Below are 22,963 nucleotides of genomic sequence, written 5' to 3' on the forward strand. Positions count from 1 at the left end.
GAAGTGAAAAATACGTGTCTAGCACCCCCTAGTGGCCAAAAGTTTCATGGTGTCCCTTTAAATGATGTATAAATCATATCTGTATGTCAAAAATCAGCAGAGTTATCTAAGTCTCTTTTGACTGATTGAAAAATAAAAAGTTTGTGGCGTCCCCGCTGCGGTCGACCCCAGAGAGTTCATACTCTTTAAATGAAGAGTTTCTCCGTTTTTACGGTCAGGCATATTATGATATGATACATGCAATAAATCTGGTCAGAATTTATGTTTGTTTAGTATGTTTGTATATCATTGTCTAATTTAAGTTTGTGGGGGTGATTGCATAGCCTACAAAGTCAATGCAAAGATGTGTTCAGACGCGTCCTCCCGTGGGGTGATGCGAATGACGCGATATGGGCGGCGCATTTGCCATGAAAACACACGATATTCGAATATATTGAAAATATTCAACTTGAGCGATAAATTTGCATGACACGTAGTTAAATCCGGCAAGTAATCTAGAGTGAGTAACACGATGCCTCGTGTTTGGTGTGTACATAGCACAAGCCTTACGATACCCATGTAGTATATATGCAGTTTTATTTTTTATTTAAACTGTTTGCAAAACATAGTTGCTTATAGGCCTTTGCCTACATTAACTCTTTCCCCGCCATTGAAGAGATATCTCGTCAATTAAGAGAAAACGCTTCCCCGCCAATGACGAGATTTTCAGTCTTTCCGCAATACCACTATTATCCACCAGGTGGCGCCCTTCCGCAACTTTTTAAACCCGGAAGTATTGCCCTATGGCAAGCTGTTGCATGTCCGTGTCTGTTTTAAAGATCGCTCTGAATGGGATCTCTATGAAAAGTCCGTCACAAAAATGGAATTATCTCTGCTTTTTGCTCAAAATTGGGTGTTTTTGCAGAAACCTACCCATATTCAAAAGCTGATTACAAAAGAACCACTGAAGGTAGGATGAAACGTTTTTTTTTTGTTTGAAAGCAGAGGGTCTGTTCTTTCATTTGGTATATTGTATGTTTATATATTTAAAGAAGAACATTTTCTGGAAGGCATTAAACTTTGGTGAAAATCATGAAAAACGCTGGCGCTGGCTGGCAACTTTTTTTTAAAACGCTGGCGGTGAAAGAGTTAAGATATTTATTTATTTTAATACTTTTTTCCTGCCTGCTGTTTTTTTTTGGCACATAAAATAGGCATTCTCTAGACCAGGAGTGGGGAACACTGGGTCCTGGAGGGCCACTGCCGTGCAGAGTTTATTTCCAACCCTAACCAAACACACCTGAATTTCATTTCCAATCAATCCTGAACACTTGAATTAGTTTTTTCAGGTGTGTTTAATTAGGAGAAATGAGAAATGAGATTGGCCCTTAACCTCACAATGCTTTCAATTAATGGAAAACAACCATTTCCATTATGGACTGAAAGCTGCTGAATTCGTTAGGGCGCCTCACAACTGTTCCACACTCTTCCATTCTATGTCAGTGCCTCTTCTCTAACAAAAAAAATACAACAAAACTTCTCATACACAAATGCTCACACAATAGATGGTGGTGTCTGATTAATTACTGAGATCTTATGGCTTCATTTTAGAACTGTTTATAGTTCATGTGTGCACTTGCTAGATTGCACATCTTTTTTGTACCTTTCCACCTGTAATAGGACATTCACAGATTGTTTTTGTTATTGCCATTGAAACGTTCACTGTGTGCACTTTCACTGAAGATGTTGAAAAAACTTGTTAATATTTTTGTGATACTCTAGGTAAAAGATTAACTCTTAAGAAATGTTCATTTATAATTTTATTTATTTATTTTTCCAAATCATATATATGGTGATGTTCACTCATTTCAAAATCAACATTTGAATAAATATCTTATTACTGTGTGTCTGCCTATATATTATTTCATGAATTTCTGTTATTCATATAACAAGGAAAATGCATAATAGAACATAAATATTGATAGATTAAAGGTTTGCAGTAATTTTATAATTGTATCTTTGCAAACCGTAAGTGGGAGGCTAATGAAGCCGATTCGGTGGGGGACCCCACATGGAAAAAACATATAAACATATATGTTTCAATATAGGTTTTGATATAGGTTTTACATATATGTGACATATATAAAATTGGCCGTTTTCCTATATTATATGTACATATATGTACATATATGCACATATAAGTTAACCTATATATTGGTAAAATTATTAAAATCTGTAGCTGCTAATAAATTAAACATAAATAAAGGTCCAACCAATGACAGTCTGCACCTGCAGGAGCCAGGATTCAAACCTCCAACCTTCCGATCACCAAAAAAAATGCAATCCCACATGCCACTGCTGGGATTCGAACACCCAACCTTCCGATCATTAGACATCTCACTCTACCATCTGCGCTACTGTCACTGTTAAATAACACTGAACAGTAGCTGTTAAATTAAACCATTTTGTTATACATGTCCTAGACAGATCTTGTAAATGTTTTAAATGTGCAGACATCATAACTTTATTTAATAATTCACATAATTTATGGCCTGTATATGCACATATATGCACCTCAATTTTGCATATATGCAGCATATATATTATCATATATGGGCATATATGCTGTATATGTGCAGCATATATGTGCATATTAGCTGCATATAGGTTTCATATATGTGCATATATGCTGTATATATGTGCATATATGCTGTATATGTGCTGCATATATGTGCATATTAGCTACATATAGGTTTCATATATGTGCATATATGCTGTATATGTGCTGCATATATGTGCATATTAGCTGCATATATGTTTCATATATGCACATATATGCTGTATATATGCAGCATATATGTGCATATAAGCTGCATATAGGTTTCATATATGCACATATATCCACATATAGGTTCTTTCCATGTGGGACATACCCTTACGAAAAAGTATTATAGGAATCTTATAGTATTTTGGGACAAAATAGTATAGTAATCTTATAAAAATACTATAGTAATTTGGGACATACTATAGAAGTACAGTACGATAAGACTACTATAGAAATACTATAGCAGCTTTAAAATATTATAGAGGTATTAGAACATCACAGAAGTATGTAATGTTCTGTAATACCTCTATAATATCCAGAGCCGCTATAGTATTTCTATAGTAGTCTTATCGTACTTTTAAAGTAATATTTTGTCCCAAAATACTATTTTCCTAAGGATAATTAGGCCATGCATAACCACGTTGTTTTCGTATTTAGATATGACGACCAGAAAAAAAATAAGTTATGCCAAGTTTTTGTTATGTTAAGTTGATTCAGTGCCATTGACTCTCATTATTTTTCGGCATTTTCCTTCAGTTTTCAGGCCATAATGAACCAGAAAAATCTTCGACCATTAACCTGTGAACAGCGGATGACCAGCGGCGAAACGCAATTGAACATGGCGTTACTAAATGTACAGGCGGTTGGAAGCAAAACCTTTATACTGAACGATTTTATGGCGGAAAACAAGCTGGACTTCTTTTTCTTGGCTGAGACATGGCTGAAGGTAGGAGATATTTCACCAATGTCAGAACTTTTGCCGCAAGACTGTTTGTACTTTAACACGCCGCGAGAAACCGGGCGTGGAGGTGGCATTATGACTATTTTTAAGAACGTTTTTAAATGTCGACAAATAATGTTTGCACCCTACAACAGTTTTGAGCTACAAGTATTTCAAATCATGTCAACAAATCCAATCACTATTGCATTGGTATATCGCCCACCCAAGGCAAACAAAGACTTTATCTCGGAATTCTCGGATCTTGTAGGTAGACTGACAACGCAGTTTGATTACTTTTTAATCCTTGGAGACTTGAATATACATCTCTGCTGTGCTAAGGATGCAATCTCAAAGGAGTTTGTGAATGTGATGGACTCGTATGACTTAATACAATGGGTAAACGGGCCTACTCATAGATTGGGCCATATGTTAGATCTGGTTTTATCTCATAATTTGCCCATTCAGGACCTAAATGTCGATGAAGTCCCTTTTTCAGATCACAAATCAGTGGCTTTTAATCTGTGTCTTGCTAAGACCTTAATGAGGCCTCGGATAAAAAAGCGGACTAGAAAAATAACACCAGCGACGAGTGGCGAGTTTGCAGAGCTTTATGATAGAAAGTATGCAACCATATGCTCTGAAACTGCACTTTGCTCTCTAAGGATTGAAGAACATCTATTGCAATTTAAAACAGTCTGCTCTGAAATTCTTGATGGTATTGCTCCTCTCACAGTTAAACATGTTAGTCATATTTCTCCGCCATGGGTAAATGATGACATTCGCAAGCTTAGACGGCTGTCTAGGCAGGCAGAGAGGAGATGGAGAAAATCTAAAATTCAAGTACATTTTGACCTGTTTAGAGAATCTTTGGTTACATTTCAAATGGCCTCAAGGGACGCCAAGCACAAATTTTATTCTGAGACTATTTTAAGGAATGTTAACAGTCCCAAAGTGTTATTTGACACAATCAATGCGGCTATAAATCTGATTCAAAATATGCATCCGGACTCCTTAACTATCACCTGTGAAGAGTTTCAAACATTTTTCCAAGGGAAAATTGCAAACCTCCGTGTCCATATACCACAGATGGGAGCTGATGTTTTTTTGCCATCACCATCGACTTCCCCCAGGGACTGGAGTGACTTTTATCCTTTGACTCTGTTTGATTTAGCAGATATAATTACACATCTAAAACCTTCCTCTACAAAAGATGACATTGGGCTCTATTTTAACGATCTGAAACGCAAGTGCGAAGCGCAACGCGCAAGTGACTTTGTGGGCGGATCTTGGGCGCTGTTGCTATTTTCCCGGCGTGAGAAATAACTCTTGCGCCGGGCGCAAATCAATAAGGGGTTGGTCTGAAGTAGGTTCATTATTCATAGGTGTGGTTTGGGCGTAACGTCAAATAAACCAATCAGAACGCTAGCCAACATTCCCTTTAAACGCAAGGGCGCAAGTTCCATGGCGGGTTGCTATTATTATGACGGATTTACCAGGCGCACGCCAGGAGCGGTTCACAGCCGAGGAGACCGACGTCCTTGTACGGGGGAATCCCACGCTTGCCAGCATAAATCGGGCACGCCGTGTAACGGGAGGTGGATCTGCCTCAGGACTTGACGCCAGCAGAGGACATCGCTGCGTCCACCCTCACCGCTGAAAGGGTTTGGGGGCTTTGAAATCGGACCCAAGAAACGCAAGCAAGGTCCAATCCCAAAGTACTCTTACAAATCAAGTTCATATACATTAAGGTTTCTTATGAAAACATTTTAACTATTATTTACATAAAATAAACGTAAGACAGCCACACAACAAAGTTATGAAAATATTTTAATCGTTATTTGCATGAGAATAAATAAAAACTATCACCACAATGCTCACCACTATGATTCCCCTTATCTCTTGTATTAATATTTTTAAGTGTAACAATTTATGATTTGCAAAAATAACTGTTGCATCTGTGTAGATTAGATAAGCAAAGTGTATGCGCGTTGTGCACGCTATACATTATGGTCAAGCATGCGTCCTTAAAATAGCATAATGAACCACGTGCAACGCGCCACTGACTTTAGACTAGTTTTTTTTGGTTAGTAGCGCAATTGTTTTTTGAAACTGTAAAATAGCATAAGAGATGGTTTGCGCCGCAACACGCCTCCTTTTTGCGCTGAACCGCCCAGGGAGCGCAAGTTCATTCCCTAGTTTGCTGACGTGCATCTGTGGAGGGAAAAACCCCGCTGTGCGCCGGCGCAAAATACGAATGATACATGCGTCACTGACAAAGTCAATTGCGCTGGGTGCAAGATAGGGCCCTCTATCTCACCACGGCTTTTTAAGCAGATCGCGGATACTGTGGTTTTTAATATTATGAACTTAATTAACAAATGCCTTAGCCAGGGCATTTGTCCAGTTGATTTTAAACATGCGATTGTGACTCCTTTGTTAAAACGGCCAAACCTCTCTATGGACGACCCAAACCACTTTAGGCCAATCTCAAATCTGCCATTTTTGGCAAAGGTGTTAGAAAGAGCTATTTTTAATCAACTTCAAGACCACCTACGGTCAAATTCTATAACTGAGGTGTTTCAATCTGGCTTTAAGTCAAAGCATAGCACTGAGACAGCACTGGTGAAGGTGCTTAATGACATTTTCTTATCTCTGGATAAAGGGGAAAATGCTGTATTAATGATTCTTGATCTCAGTGCTGCATTTGACATGGTGGACCACAATATTTTACTGCAGCGTTTGGAATCCTGGGTTGGCCTGAAGGGGAATGTCCTTAGGTGGTTTAAATCATATCTTGCTGATAGATCTGTATCTGTGTGTGTAAAAGACTGCATGTCCAGGAGGTCCCTGTTATTGTGTGGGGTCCCCCAGGGTTCTATTTTAGCTCCTATTTTATTCGCCTTATACATGCTACCTCTTGGTTCTATTTTTAGGAAACACAACATGTCTTTTCATTGTTACGCAGATGATGTTCAGATGTATGTTTCGGTAAAACGGTCAGATTTTAATGCATTCGGCAACTTATTATCTTGTATTCAGGAGGTGAAAGACTGGCTGGCAGCTAATTTCTTAAAACTAAATGAGGAGAAAACTGAGGTTATAGTTTTCGGTTCCAACTCTCAGTTAGTCTCTGAGCGACTAAAAGAAACCCCCCTGGCAGCTGCGATCTTTGATAAGGTTAAAACCCTTGGATTTATCTTGGACTCTGAGTTAAAAATGGACAAACAAATCAACTCTGTGATTAAATCAAGTTTTTTCACTTAAAGCTTTTAGCAAAAACCAAACCATTTCTATCTCCGGCAGATTTTGAGAGAGCTATTTCTGCTGTAATTTTCTCTAAAATGGATTATTGCAATTCACTGTATGCTGGAATTGATAAAAAAGCTTTGGCACGCTTGCAAAATATACAAAATGCTGCAGCCAGATTGATCAAGTCAGCCAAAAAAATGGATCACGTTACACCTTTATTGAGATCCTTAAACTGGTTGCCAGTCCAGTATAGAGTACACTACAAGATCATTGTTCTGGTTTTTAAAGCACTACACAATTTGGCACCAACATATTTATCTGAGTTATTGTCTGTGTACATCCCGCCCAGGTCACTGAGATCAGAGAATTTGAATCTCTTGGTGACTGTAAGAACAAATTCAAAACGAAAAGGTGACAGAGCGTTTTCTCGAGTTGGTCCCATATTGTGGAATGAACTCCCCTACATAATTAGGTCAGTAAAGTCGCTGGCTGTGTTTAAGTCACTGTTGAAGACACATTTATTAGAGGTAGCATGGGGGCCAGTCGGAAGCGACTTGGCCATTGTGTGAAAGTGTGAAAATCTGTTGTCGTCTCTTGTTTTTATGTTGTCTCTTGTTTGTTTATGTTTTCTTAAACTGCATTGTTTGTACGTATGTTTTTTAAGTGTTTTAGCTTGTCGTTTGTGAAGCACCTTGGGCAACTTCTGTTGTATTATGTGTGCTATATAAATAATAAAACAAACAAACAAACAAACAAACAAACAAACAATAATGGCGGCCGCGCCGTCATGTCATGGGGGCAACTGTTGCTATGGAGCGTTCTATTGAGTTTCACCTCTTGGGCTTCTATACTCTTTGATATTATTACGTAATGCACGTTACTTGTAATGCGTTACCCCCAAAACTGTCTTACAGTGGACATTCTTCCAACCCAATGTCCAAAAATCTTTATGGTTTAGGACTGTATTTGCGGTCCGAACGATCAGCTCTTTCTCTAGTCTTTCAAAAAACACTGACAGACACAATGGGGACAAATTCACTCACCAATGTCTTGGATTAATTGGTGTGGATGCAGCCTAATGGCTTCTCTTTTAATGCCTGTGTGGATTAGGAAGACAGGGCATGGCAAGGTTACTATTAAAAAGTGAATATATTTCAATTTTTAGCAAAAAAAAGCACAGCAGAAGATGTGTTTGCTACTAACCTAGATTTGCTTTTCCAAAGTCAGACAAGATTATATCTTCCATTCCATGAGATGATGTGATATGAAAATGCCATGTTGTTAAGAAAATTGTTGGTCTTTTTCAAGATGAAGTTTGTCATAAAGCACATAGTGCTCTGAAGATCCTGTAATTGAATGGCCTATATTATTCAAATTGTCTGTCTTTTCAAACAATCAAGAAAGATACCTTTAATTTGCCTTGCTAAGCTGATGTTGTGTGGTGTTGGCTCCGCTAGTCTCCCTTCATATGGTTGAAATGGAATAGCTGTAGGCACACACAAATTACCATGTGTGGCCAAGCCTCTTGCAAAGTCATAAATGCAAACCATGTGGGCATAGGACCGCTGACCAGCCTCCTGAAAACGGATGTGACCTTTGCCGTTGCAACTTTTACATATTTGGTATTCAGGACATTGTGATCCATCCTAGTTCTGCTTCCTATCCATGAAGCCCACCTTTCATAGCTAGGTTGCACAGCAAATTGATTTTGGTCCTGCCTGAGGCAGTTACACATTATATGAACATTGAGACATATTCCAGAAGAAAATAGTTAGATTAAAATTCAGTAAGTCACACACAACTGACTCAGAAAAAGCACAATTTAATAACATGTTAAAAGCAGTGGCGGAGTGGCAATCGGGAGAGTCGGGAATTTTCCCGGTGGGCCGGTAGTGTTTTAAGGCTGCGAGGGCTGGTCTGATAATAGCCGTGCTTTCAGTCTTTAGTCATGCACTCCGGCCACACTAAAACCTATTTATCATATATTTTATATGCTTCAGCGCTCAAAATGTATCTGGCCGCACCGCTCTCTCTATCAAGCCCGTCTCCCCTGGAGTTCTATCAGCCAATAAAAAAATAAAGAAAGAGGCTACACAATAGCCAATCAGAAAATAGGACTGTTGTATCTGGGTAAGATTTAACGCAACAACCAATAAAAAAGCATAGCCTCGCACACCCACAGAGGAATGGAGCTCCGAGGCTCGGAGCATCACTTTGAGCAGCACAGAGTAAGTCTGGTCTCCTGTTTTAATGCTACAACAAATGCACAACTTTGACACAAACAATGAGAACTTGACTGCTGTTAGAGAATGTTTCCCAGATAATCAGCATCAGTTTTTCACGAGTGTCTGTGACTTAGCCAACAGTTTACAGCCTGTTCACTGACAACACCTGCTCAGAACACATACTCACTAAAAACAGTTGGGTTAAAAATAACCCAATAAATAACCCAATGGTGGGTTACTATAGCACCAACCCATTGTTGGGTTATTTTAACCCAATGCATTGGGTAGAAAGTTTTACCCAATTAGTTGGGTTATGAAATAACCAATTTGTTGGGTTATTTTTGCAATGCTGTTTTAACCCCATTATTATTATTATTATTATTTATTACTATTATTTGCTTTATAAATAAATAATACAAAACTTACAAATACATTTATAATGCTTTATTTTCATTTAGTCATTTGCACCTGCATTTAAATGTATAAATACAGACATGTATAGAAGCATAAATACATACACACATACATAAATATATACATACATAAATAAACAAAAACATAAGAACAAAACAAATCTACTCAATCTTATCCAACTACAAACTGCTTAAAAGCATAGTTCACACATTTTGTCATAATTTTCTCCCTCTCATGTTGTTATAAACCTGTATATAAGTCTTTACTTTGATAACCACAAAGGTATATTTCAAAGAATGTTTGAAATCAAACCGATCATGAGCCCCATTCATTTTCATAGTATTCTTTTTTCCTACTATGACAGTCAATGGGGCTCATGATCTGTTTGGTTTAAACATTACTCAAAATATCTTCCTTTGTGGTCATCAGAACAAAAAAAATGTGTACAGGTTTGTAACGACAGGAGAGGAAGAAAATTATGACAATTTTCATTTTTGGGGGAACTGTCCCTTTAAGCAGGTGACAGTGTGTTCAGGAAACATCACATGGTACAAAATTTATTGTGTGTTACAGAAACTACTTAACAGTAGTGAAAGGCTTGGGATACTCTGTATAAAATGTAAAAAAAAAAATTAAAGCATGTGTCAACTGCTGGTCTTGCTCCTGGGCCATGCATGCCTCCCCACGATAACAAAGGCTTGTGATTAGTCGAATTCATCCCATAGGAGGACATGGGGTCTTCGTCATACCTCCTCCTCCAAATACTGAATTATGTTTGTTTTCTGACCTGAAGACAGAATTTTCACAATGTAAATATGCACACATAAACAGGTTAAAAAAAACAAGTGTCATAAATGATACTTACAGGTTGCAAATTAATAAATGTTTGCTTTGCCTCTTGGTACTGTAGGAAGGCTGAACCATCTTGCTGGCCATTTTGTAAGGTTTTTAATGCAACATCTCCAAGAATGTCTACATTTAAAGAAAATAATAATTAATTAAATCTCAAAGCAAACACATCTGGCACGCTGAATAAATACTCTACTTTGACAGTAGATGGCGCTGAATTGCAAATTCAACCGTTACCGGGGTTACAGTAAACAGTACGTGCAGGATTAAACAGCGCTTTATCAGGGATTATACTGAAGTAAAACGACAATAAAATGCCATCGAGTCATTTCTTAAGACATTTACATTAAGAATCACATTTATATTACAGCTCTGTGTCTATAACACAGACCGCCAAAATAAAATATTTGGAGCAAAAAGCAGCCAGTTGTGCCTTACAAAAGTTAAAAAACGGTTTTTACTACACTTTAAACCAAAAAACATTGTCTGTTACAGAAACCATGGTTAAAGCAATATGACAATCAATACGCCATGAAACTAACGTTATACTACTAAAAGAAGAAATTATTCATTTTTGTAAGGGACCATGCTGTTGGTGCTGTTTAGTATTAAAATAAATTGCGATGTCTCTCTACGTTTATGATGGCTTAAAAACACGTGTTGGCATCGGTAACAGTTAATCAATGGAACAGGTGTAACGGACAAAAACTAGACAACAGCGTTTTTGTACACTTATTTAAACGTGACTGATAGTTTACTGTGTTTTAGAGCTTAAAGACACTTTGTAGCAAAATAAAACATTACACAGAGATATATATTTTAAAACGTACCTCTCGTGTCTGTCCGCACCTGGTCTGCACTCAGCAGTGGCACCGGTCAACCGTTGAAATTCAAAATGCGTGACGTGAGCCCGATTTTAACCCAACTCTCTGGGTTGTTATGGAAATAACCCAATACAAGCTAGGAATAACCCAACAGAACAACCCAATATGTTTAACCCACCTATTGGGTAAAACAAATAACCCAACGGTTTTTAGAGTGTAGGGAACTGTTGACTTTAAGATCTTTTAAATAATAATTATTACACTTGGTATTTCATGTTGTTTTGCAGTCATTTTATTGTAATTTTAGATTTCAGCATTTGCTTATTTACAGCAAACCATTTTATTTTTTTTATTTTTTTTGACAACAGAGGGCTGGTGGTCTATGAAATTTCCCGGTAGATTTTTGGGTCCCACTCCCCCCTTGGTTAAAAGAAAAGACACTTACTGGAAACAAATCCATGAGCAGTCATCTCAAGATTTACTGATTTCCAGAAATCCTCTTTCAACTTCCCCTCTAAACTCATGTGAAGGCTATTTGAGGTCACTTAAAATAAGAAATATACACATCACTATTTAATGAATAAAAGTAAATTTTTGTTTTTAACTGCTTTATTATATTAAACAAATGCTTACCTGACATGCTAAAAACACCCTTCTTGTCCAGTTCCATAATGACCACAGGACGATGGTAACCACAATTAACACACGAATACAATAAGTCATTATCTGTCAAGGCCTCGAAATGACAGTACCCATGAAGTGTGGCATCTCTGTTGGGGTACTTTACTCCCCGAAGGCCCTCCAAAGTCTCTATAGCCCTGGAAACTGATACATGATTCTGCAATAGACATATTGGGAATCAATTAAAATATTTAAATAGTTGAATTGCTTGACATGAACATGTGTTAGACACTGCATTACAATGACAAACCTGTAAACTGTGTGTGAAATATAGACAAAGTTCAAGACTCAGGAGCACATGATTATCGAAGTAGTGGAGACCATCCTTCCATTCCTGGTACCAGTAAAGCATGTTACACCCTGGTGTAAAAAATGCTTTGCTCAATTGTGAGCCATGTCTTTTAATATGAATAATAAACATATACACTCTACATTTGAGTCTCTTTCCGTGGTGACAATTTTAGCTTTTGCAGTTATCAGTAGTGGCTTGTTTAACCCTCTGGAGTCTAAGGGGTTTTTAGGGCCCTGGGGAAGTTTTGACATGCACTGACATTTGTGCTTTTTTCAGTTGCTTAAAAACATATTAATGGCAAAAGTCTCATAACACTGTGTTCAGCACAAACTGGGCTTCAATATCATATAATCAACATGTATGTACATGTTTGTATTTTTGAGAGAAAAATGTTTATGCGTGGTTTTTGAAAAAGCTAAATTTTTAACTCACTGATATAACTCCACAAAACTCATTCTAAACATGTTTTCCCAAGACTTTTCAAAAAAACATCTAGTAGTCTAGAGTTTTTTCTTCAAAATGATGTGAAAATCATATGGCCTACTTATTCACATAAAGCAAGATATTGATTTACAATTTCTAAGACACTTTTGCTTGGGAAAGGCTGTATGCGTGGAGGCGGGAAAGCTCCTGAATAATCAGTGATTGACAGCTGAGAGACAAAAGAGTTGAATAATGAGCCACTAATGAGCCTTGTGGGGATGTTCAACAGGAATGTAACCCTCAGTAAAACCATGATAAGGTTTACTTTTCAATACAATGTAAACACACACACACACACACATTATATATATATATATAGAGAGAGAGAGAGAGAGAGAGAGAGAGAGAGAGAGAGAGAGAGAGAGAGAGAGAGAGAGAGAAATATTTTCTATTAATATAAGTATTAAAAGTATAAGTTACCCTTTAAAAACCATAGTAGCCTAATCATGGTAAAGGTACTGTTTGGCCATCGTAAAGTGAACACAGGGTTTGTGTTTGGTTGGCCAGCGAGAGGTTTACTTTTGTGCAGTAAAAAGCTCAAAAGAACAACTGCCTATCGTTGTCTGGACTCCTATTTGTGTTTTTGTAATCATTATAGTAGAAACACAACCAGGGACACGCGTGATAAACTTATCAATGTTTGTTTACAGCCGCCGCCATTACCTCACGTGTTGATCATGAATGCAAACGTGTGCACATGCGAGTGATCCTGTGTTTAATAAACTTGCTGTGCGGAGATATGCGCTTAGACACAACTAAATAAGGATTGTACTGTCTGCAATCGCGTATTTTATAAGAATACCAAAAAGCGCGTCGAGTTTCCTGACTCGCGTGTTTGTGTATGTGTGTTCCGGTCGCGTCAACTGATGGAAGACAAAGAAAACACTCGCGTCTGGAGAAACTGACACACATCCGCAAGTAAATAAGGATTTATATGTCGGACATCTATCCCGTCACACTGACGAAGCACACACACTCGCGTCTGTCTGGAGATTTAGGCGCGAGTAAACAAGTATGTGATGTGTGCAATCGCATCTTTTATACTGATACCACAAAGCGCTTCAAATATAAGGCATTGTGTGTTTGTGTGTGCGTTTGGACGTCGATCGAGTCACACTCGCGTCTGGAGATAACTTTAGTTACAGTCACGAGTAAACAAGTAGATGTCATGTTTCCAGCACTCGGATTAAAACTCAACACAGCAGTGAATGGCTGCAGAGACGGAATGTCCATTGACTGAGGGGTTGACTAATGAATATGGATGATCTCTGCTCTTTTCTTCAAAGCGTGGCTCATTATAGATAATGAAGCAACAGAAGAAAGACGGTACATCTCTCTCTTCTAATACAGTTAACAACGAATTACAATATTTGTTTTCGATTTCACTTACATCTTCCAAAAGCAGACATTCCAAGGATTATGTAGACATTTATATTTTGTTTCTATGAAAAATATTCGTTAAGTTAGAGTTAATTTTTCTGACGTGTTTCTGAAAGGACTTCACTGAGGGAGAGAGAACAAAACACGCATCATGTTTATTTTCTTAATTTTGCGAAAAGCACAACATGCTGTTTTTATTGGGAGTGGACAGAAAAAACTAGACAATTTAACGTTTTAAATGATGTATAAATCATATCTGTATGTCCAAAATCAGCAGTTATCTAAGTCTCTTTGGGGAGTGATTGAAAAATAAAGAGTTTGCGGCGCCCGCGCCGCAGCCGACCCCAGAGTGTTAAGAGTTATTTCACCTTCGCAGATCATGCGAGTTGTTTCTAATTGAAGAAAATTAGATGGAAATGCTTTTGATTTAGCTGCTACATCTGAAAGATTGGCTGGAATTTTTTTCTTATCATATATGTATTCCAGAGTACTTTGAAGGTTGGTTGGGGAAGATGTCTCTTAATTCAGATGCTTTCTCTGTTGTCTGAAACAAGCTTCTCTTTGTCTGAAACAAGTGCCATTTGGCAAAGTTTTTGTGCACACAAGACATTCTGGGCTTTGCACATGGACAGTGCCAAGTAGTAGCAGTAGAACTGAAAGTGACTACAGTATTACCAGGCTCATGTATGGACAGGGTGATCTGCTTTTGTGATTCACAAAGTGTCACCAACACTGAAAATGGAACATGAGCCGCCTCTTTAAACAAACTGCCTTTTTTGCTTGTTAGTTTGAGTTCTATCATCTCATTAAGGACACTTTGATCTAGGTGATCCTCAAATGAGATGTCACCACAATAATCCAGTGAGCGAAGGTGTTCACAAAGGCTAAATGTATGTCCACTTCGATGTGCAAGTAGCTGATATTGGTAACAATCCTCTAATTCACATCTAACATGGTGAGTTTTGCCCCATGATTTTCTCTGTACATGAACTATTACAGAGAAACAATGACCGCTTCCTTAAACTTCTGACAGTCCTTTAGATGTGTCAATACAAACGCTTGACAGATGCAAGCATGTATACAACATGTATATACCGTATTTTCCAGACTATAAGCCACACTTTTTTTCATAGTTTGGCTGGTCCTGCGACTTATAGTCAGGTGCAACTTATGCCGAGTTTAGACTGCACGATTTTAGCCCTGATTTTGTCATTGACATCTGTGAGATATTTGGCATGCTAAATATCTGGACCTGACGGCGATTCAAAATCATTCTGTTGAAATGTGTTTTGACTGACAATAACATCGGCGATAACCTACAGCCAATGAGAGAGCAACAAACAGGGCAGCTGGAAGTTCGGGGTAGGAGTCTTTCCAAACATTTCCTCCTTCATAATCTTTATTTCTTCTTCTTTCTGCTGCAAATGAGCGCACATGCAATTTGTATCGAAAGCTTCTTGCAGGCTACCATTTTTAATAATAATTCTACTCTCACGTGTGAACTCCGGACTTGCATGCGTGACCTCGCGTTGTATCCTTTGTGTCTCTTCTCACGTGCGTTTGGTTGTGAGACGTAGTTTGTGGACTGGGACAAAGTTGTCGGCGATTCTTCCTACGGTAAAGTCATGAAGTATGAAAACCCCTGTCGCCAATTCATCATGCAGTCTGAAACGGCAGCGACTGAACGCTTCCCCAGATAATCACGAAGTGTGAAAACATCGGTGACCCGACTAGTTTAAAAATCATGCAGTCTGAACTCGGCATTATATTAATTCATAACATGAACAAAGAGAAAACATTACCATCAACAGCTGTGAGAGGGTGTTACAGTATATGAAGCTCCTGAAGACTTTTAACTGAAACATTAATTAAAGACAAAGAAGAAAGACATAACATACACAAAATGCCTCCAAAAAGAAAATCCTATTGTGCAGATTAAAAACTGCAGGTACTATATTATGCAGCAGAAAGCAAGTTTGGATTGAGGCAAAAAGCAGAGGTTCCTTTAACTCTAACGAAGAAAACAAAGAAAGCTTATCGCTAAAGGACTGCTGAAGGAACGAGTCCACAGATGGGTGTTAGGAACAACGTACTGCTGGGAGAGGCTTGTCAACGGTGCAGTTACAGCTTCACACCCTGGTAGTTACAACTGGTCATAAGAAATCATACTTCATAGTGGTGCTGGCATGTTTTGAAGATCAAAATTGCCACCAATGGTCATTTTTAAACAAAAAACCACGCCAAAAGATGAATCTCCCCGCACAGTCATTATGGCCGCAAAAGAGAAAGGGTGGATGAATCAAGAAATTATGAACATTTGGCTACAAAGTGCTACACTAAACATCATGATGGCTTCTTTAAAACACGCAAAGCCCTGCTTGTGATGGACAGTATGCGACCGCACATAATGCCACAGTAAAAGAAGCAAAATAAAAGCTTGCAACTCCATACCTGTCATCATCCCTGGAGGCCAGAGATGGGGACTCGAGTTTGAGACTCGGACTCGAGTGCGACCTAAGTCGCACACACAGTGACTTCAGACTCGACTTGAGACTCGACCCTCAAAGACTTCAGACTCGACTCGGACTCGAGCTGCGCGACTCGTGAACAATGTTTATTTTTAGGAAACGTCTGATGAGCTCGCTGTCATAGCTCCCTCCGTTACCTACAACCTGCCCACGACGTAACACGTGACGTATTTGCTCCGCGCGCGCGGCCGCGAACATACATGTTGACTGTACCTGCAGGCAGCTGCTGCTGTGGCATTCATCTGAAGCTATGGGTAGTGCTGTGACGGATCCGCGGTTCAGCTCGCATGCGATTTGCGGATTAATATGCAATTTAAATAGGGTAAGTTTATCATTAACGTGTTTCTAAGGCTTGCAATTGTTTAAATGGTTAAACAATTTAACCGCAAAAAGGGGCTCAAGTGAGCAGATTTCTGTACGCACATGCGGTTCAGTGTATCCGGTCCGGCTCCAGTCAGGTCCAGAGTTGCGCTACTTTGTGTCATACTGTACCTGCCGAACTGCGCGATCCGATCGGCGTATGAAATCTAATTAATACTATAGCGGATCTAGAGTGACTGGGGAGCAGACTGCTGTGGCGCCACAAGAACCCACAGGCGAGTGACAACAAAGTACCGCGAGAGCGATTTCAGTTATCACATGGAGAAATCTGCTTTGAATCGCTCTCGCGGTACTTTGACATCACCAAGAGGTCTGCTTAGCACCAAATGAACTCGAACCTGCAGTGTAGCTGCTCACGCGACACTGTAAACAAACAGGAATTGTCCATATGGAGCAGTGAACGAGTGGAGCAGTGCTTCAACATGAAATCCGAGAGTTAACAACGCACATGTGAGTAAACAACATTTAAATCATCAGTCCAGTTTAATAGAGAAGGTTTCAAGTGCAATAAAATAAGCCCGTGATTATATCCTGATGGTTTTTAGCTGCCTTCAGCATGTTTGCTTGTGTTTCACAGTGTTAAACTTCCCTTCTCTGTGTTCATTTATATATCTACGTTCAAAATGTATATGATCTTAAACTTCTGTGAGGAAATTCATGTCTGCGTTGATGTTCAGTTCAGACTTGCAAATTAAAGATAATTTTCTTCACTTTGGTTTTGGTGTCTAATATTAGGCTACATGATGGTCTTGTAATAATAAAAGTAAAAGCCTATTTTCATTTTTAGACAATGCTTGTATTATATGCAAAAAATAAGCTTTTTATATCAATGACTATGCAAATTAGAGTTAATTCATGGTCATCTTAAATGTGTATTAATTAAAAACATTTACACCATTAAATTACACATGGTAATGTTATCAATAGTTGTCAGATAATAGCTATTGAAAGAGTGGATATTTTTCTTCTTCAATGCGTGTGTTAGCCACGGATTGAAGATTGTAAACAGTTTATTTAATTTTAATTAACAGTTGAGTAAGTTTTGGCCCCAAGTTAGATGTTAATTAACACTAAACCAGTCTAAAAATCAGTCCAGTTTCCCCAGCTGTAAACCCATTGGCTGTTAAACTCTTTTTTTTTCTTATAATAAATTGACATGTTGATAACACATTCAGTTTATGTGTTTATGAGTAAACTTTCAGAATGCTCTGTTACATGAAGATCCATACTGTATGCATCTGTGAGTGTGAGTGGTGCGTTGCGCTGGGACGAGTGTCATAAGGGTGAGAGGGAAAAATCACAGTATACTCACTACAAAAATCTAGACTACACCACTGACCTTACTTAATGTGCAACTTTGTTTTTTTTATAAATGTTTATAATTTCTTTTTGTTATTAGAGTTTCATTTGTTACAACGAGACTTGAGACTTGACTTGGACTCGAGCCCAGAGACTTCAGACTTGACTTGGACTTAAGCTCAAAGACTTCAGACTTGACTTGGACTCGAGGTCAAAGACTTCAGACTTGACTCGGACTCGAGCTCAGAGACTTGTGAACATCTCTGCTGGAGGCTTAACCAAAGTACTCCAGAGCCACTCGACATCTTAGTGAACCGGAGCTTTAAGGCAGTTTTGCTTCAACTGTGTGAGGAGTGGATGGCGGATGGAGAACACAGCTGGGAGGATACGCCATGCAACTTTCCAGCAAGTCCTTGGATGGATCGACAGAGCATGACTGCAGTGAAAACTAAAACCATCCTGTTGGGATTCAGAAAGGCCGGAATAACTGTTAATGTGTTATGTTAACATGTACAGACACCTACCGGTATTTGGTTTTTACTGTATTTGATTACACATAACTTTGCTTACTTGCTTATCTCCTTGGATTACCCGTGGAACAAAGGGCCTCAACAACAGCTCTCCAACGCAGTCTATTCTGGACAGCCTTTTTCAGTTCACCCCACGACAAGTTGCACTTCTTCATTTCCTCTTCACAGGATCATCTCCAGGTGGTCTTAGGGCGACCGACCCGTCTCTTTCCCTGAGGATTCCACTGCAAAGCCTGCCGGGTGATGTCCTGTGGGGGCTTCCGCAGGGTGTGTCCTATCCATCGCCATTTACGCTTTACAGTCAAATCTAAAGCACAGATTTCTAGCTTGGTTAAAACAGCAGGGAAAATTATGGGTTCCCATCCCCTTACTCCACAGGAGCTGTTTGACCAAGCCATAAATAGACAAGCAAAATGTATTATATCAGATACCACACATGTGCTTTACCCTGAATATAGTTTGATGAACTCAGGAAGGAGATTTAGGGTTCCTTTGTGTAGGTACAACAGGTTCAAATTCTCCTTTATCCCATTGTCAGTTAAACATTTAAACAGTACAAAATGAATGTATTTTTTGTGGGTGGGTGGATGGGTGTGTGTGGGTGGATCGAGGGGGGGATTTGTGTTTGTATAGGTTTATCGGTATACATTGTATTGCACCTTAAAGTATTGCTCTACACATATGTAAATGTAAATGTCTTTTTAGTACGTCTTGTGTGGTAGACTCTTTGTCCAAGACAAATCAAGAAACTAAACTAAACTAAACTTGGAGTTTGTTGGTTAGGGTGTTGGTGACTCTCCAGGTCTCTGAGCCATAAAGGAGGACAGATTAACGTTGCTGTTGAAAATTCGTAATTTGTTACGGACAGATAGGGATGTTGACCTCCAGACTGGTCTCAAGGTAATAAAGGCGTATCAATTCTGGCTTTGATGTCCTCATCAGAACCTCCTCTTGCAGATAAAATGCTGCCCAGGTAGGTGAAAGAAGTGACTTCTTTCAGCTCGCTGTCTCCAAGGGTGATTGGCTTCTGCTGCTTTTTTAACAGTGTCAGATTACACATAACTACACAAGCCAAAACCAATCTCAGAAGTGCCCACACACCTAAGGAGTTCATCCCTGAAACGGATGATGGTAAGCGTATTGTGCTGAAGCAGGTGGAGGCCGTTGGCAGGTGAGCATTAACAAGTTCCACTACCATCTTTTCATCTGGCACTTCCCAACGCAGCCAAAACTTTACCAAGTCCTTAAGATCAAAGATGGATGCTAAAAGTAGCTATATTTCCTAAATGTCTGTACTACATGTTTGCTGTTTGTGAAAGGATTTATTTTACATCATCAAACTTAAACCTAGTGATGTTGAATTCTGTAAAGTGTATCAGGTACATACTTGTCAGCATAAAACAAACACAAAGATTTATACCGGTCTCGATGAACTGACGCAAATACCCTGAGATGCGACATCTGTCTTCTACTGAACAATCTTCATCATCGTCATCCTCACTCCTATGAGAAGGCCAACAGATACAGGAAAGCAGCATCTGAAAAAATTGTATCTTTGTTTTCAATTCAATTTTATTTATATAGCGCTTTTCACAATTGTTAATTGTTTCAAAGCAGCTTTACATTAATAGATGTAGGAAAAGCATAGAAAAGCGAGCGTAGTAATAATGTAACGTATACAGTAAAAATAAGCCAAAGGTGGCGGGCTCTCCAGGGGATGAAAAAAACCCCTAGGAGAAAAACCCTCCTGGCTAGTCCAGGGGAAAACTCCTAGGAGGAGAAAAACCCTTAAGAGAGCTACATATATATATATATATATATATATATATATATATATATATATATATATAAATACTATCGGGGTGTGTGAATGGGTAAGTGAATTAAAGTGAAGGATTGAAGGACGGTCAGTAGATCAGTGGTGTTATGACCTTCACAGCTGCAGGAACTGGGTCTGTTTGTCTCATTGTCCTCAGGGTTGAGGACGAGACAGTGAGAGAGAAACAGAATCCTATTAGCGTAGGGGCCGTTCACATGTAATGCAAGTTTCATACATTATAGTGGTTTAAGTCAGCTCGGTTCTAGGCAAACTAACTATTGCAGGATAAGTACATTTACTGGAAATTTTATGTGAATGCTTTGTTAAAGAAGAATGTCTTAAGTTTAGAATTAAATTGATCAACAGTGTCTGATACTCGAACATTATTTGGTAAATCATTCCTTTACCAAAAAGAGCTTAGGGTCTAGATATGAAAATGATCTACCACCTTTAGACACTTTTGATATTCTAGGGATAATTAGGTGACCAGAATTTTGTGATCGCAGTGTACGTGGTGGATTGTATTTTGATAGTAATTCTTTAATATACGAGGGCGCTAGGCCATTTAAGGCTTTGTAGGTGATTAGTAATATTTTAAATTGTATGCGATATTTAACTGGTAGCCAGTGTAAAGATGCCAGAATTGGACTTATGAGGTCATCCTTTTTAGATCGATTAAGCACTCTTGCGGCGGCGATTTGAACCAGCTGTAGCTTGTTTACCTTATAATAACTCTGTTCAAACTTAAAAAAAACAAAGTTAATTATATATCTGAAATAGGGGGGGTTCCACATAAATTTGCATTGCATCCCCCGAGTAACGAGTTACAATAGTCTATTCTAGAGGTCATAAAAGCGTGGATAAGTTTTTCTGCATCTGATGCAGCATATGGCGTATTTTTGAGATATTTCTTAGATGGAAGAATGCTGTGCAGCATACGATGGAGATATGACTTTCGAAAGATAGATTGCTGTCTAACATCACGCCTAAGTTCTTAACTGTGGAAGATGGCACCACAGTGCAGCCATCTATGGGCAACTTGTAATCTGACATATGTTTGGAGTGATTTGGTTCAATAATAAGTATCTCAGTCTTATTGGAGTTTAGCATAAAAAAGGATAGGGCCTAAAACTAATCCCTGTGGTACGCAGTATATAACCTCATTTACATAAACAAAGTGATATCGATTGGTTAGATACGATCTAAACCAGGCTAACGCCTGACCACTGATGCCAACACAGTTTTCTAGTCTATTGAGTAAGATTCTGTGATCTATTGTGTCAAAGGCTGCACTAAGGTCTAGTAATATAAGGATTGAGATTTCACCACGATCGGATGTTAATAGGAGGTCATTTGTAACTCTAAGCAGCGCTGTTTCTGTGCTATGGTGGGGCCTGAATCCTGATTGGAACTTTTCATATGTACTATCATTCACTATGAATGTGCGTAGCTGGCTTGCCACTACTTTTTCTAATATTTTAGAAAGAAAAGGTAGATTTGAGATTGGTCTAAAGTTATTAAGATCTCCCTGGTCAAGGTTTGGTTTTTTAATGAGCGGTACTTAGTACTAATTAATTAGTGTAACAAATATGTAAAGCAATGCACAATAGGCATGATCTTACAGTGGACTCCATGTCATTCATCCAACCCAATATTCAAAAATCTTTACAGTTAAGGACTGAATTTGCAGTCCGAATGATCAACTCTTTCAATATCTCGTACATAGTTCAGCTATAAACAATAACAAAAAAAGGTTACAACAATGAAAAGCCACAGATAAACCATAAAATAGAACGGAAGTATTCATGTTTTATTGAAACTCACCAGTTTTTGTGTGTTTCTTTAAATGCATAGAAAGCTTCTGTTCCCCTTCTCATATGCAAAGTAAGGGGTAGAGCGCTTACACATGTGCTTGGGACTACATCAAAACGTGTCTCTGGCAGAAGGTTGAACTACGCACTCATAAGGTGGAGTCTGTGAGCGTTCATGGATGGGGCGTCACATCACATTGATATGGAATCTCCAACAGCCTTGTGTTATTGTTGCAGTTTAACGGAGATTAGACAAAGAAGGAAGGATGGATTTGTATAATAATAGGATGTTTCTGCTCATTTTCAGCTAGAAACACATGTATTCTTGAGCTATGTTACTATCGAGACACATTTTAAGCGTGGCAAACGTTAACTTCTCAGCAATGTCATGACGTTTCTAATTATTTAACATCTTGAAAGCAGACATTTACTTTGGTAAAACATGACGAAAGAAACAATGCAACGTTTTACAGTTTACCATCAGTTTATGGGTAAAGCAGACAAGTCAAGAGCCTTTTTCATTGGAACAAGCAACTACCGTAAACAAAACCTTGAAGCTTATGAGAAAAGCCAACAGCAAATAGCGTGCATGATGTCTAAAAGGGTTGCAGATAACCCATCATCTGGTCCAATGTCTGAATGAAGAGAATTTTAAGTGCATCGATAGACATATC

General features: G+C 38.6%; 1 long non-coding RNA gene across 1 annotated transcript; it reads right to left on the reverse strand.

Annotated features, from left to right (window-relative positions):
* Nucleotides 1–9,427: 9,427 nt before the first annotated feature.
* LOC135730130 (uncharacterized) lies at nt 9,428–10,660 on the reverse strand. Its single transcript, XR_010525890.1, has 2 exons — nt 10,278–10,660; nt 9,428–10,199 (listed from the first exon to the last, which is right to left on the reverse strand). It is a non-coding gene; the product is annotated as an uncharacterized lncRNA (long non-coding RNA).
* Between the last annotated feature and the right edge of the window lie 12,303 nt (nt 10,661–22,963).

This window comes from Paramisgurnus dabryanus, chromosome 11 (assembly GCF_030506205.2).
Source record: "Paramisgurnus dabryanus chromosome 11, PD_genome_1.1, whole genome shotgun sequence".
NCBI classification, from domain to species: Eukaryota; Metazoa; Chordata; class Actinopteri; order Cypriniformes; family Cobitidae; genus Paramisgurnus; species Paramisgurnus dabryanus.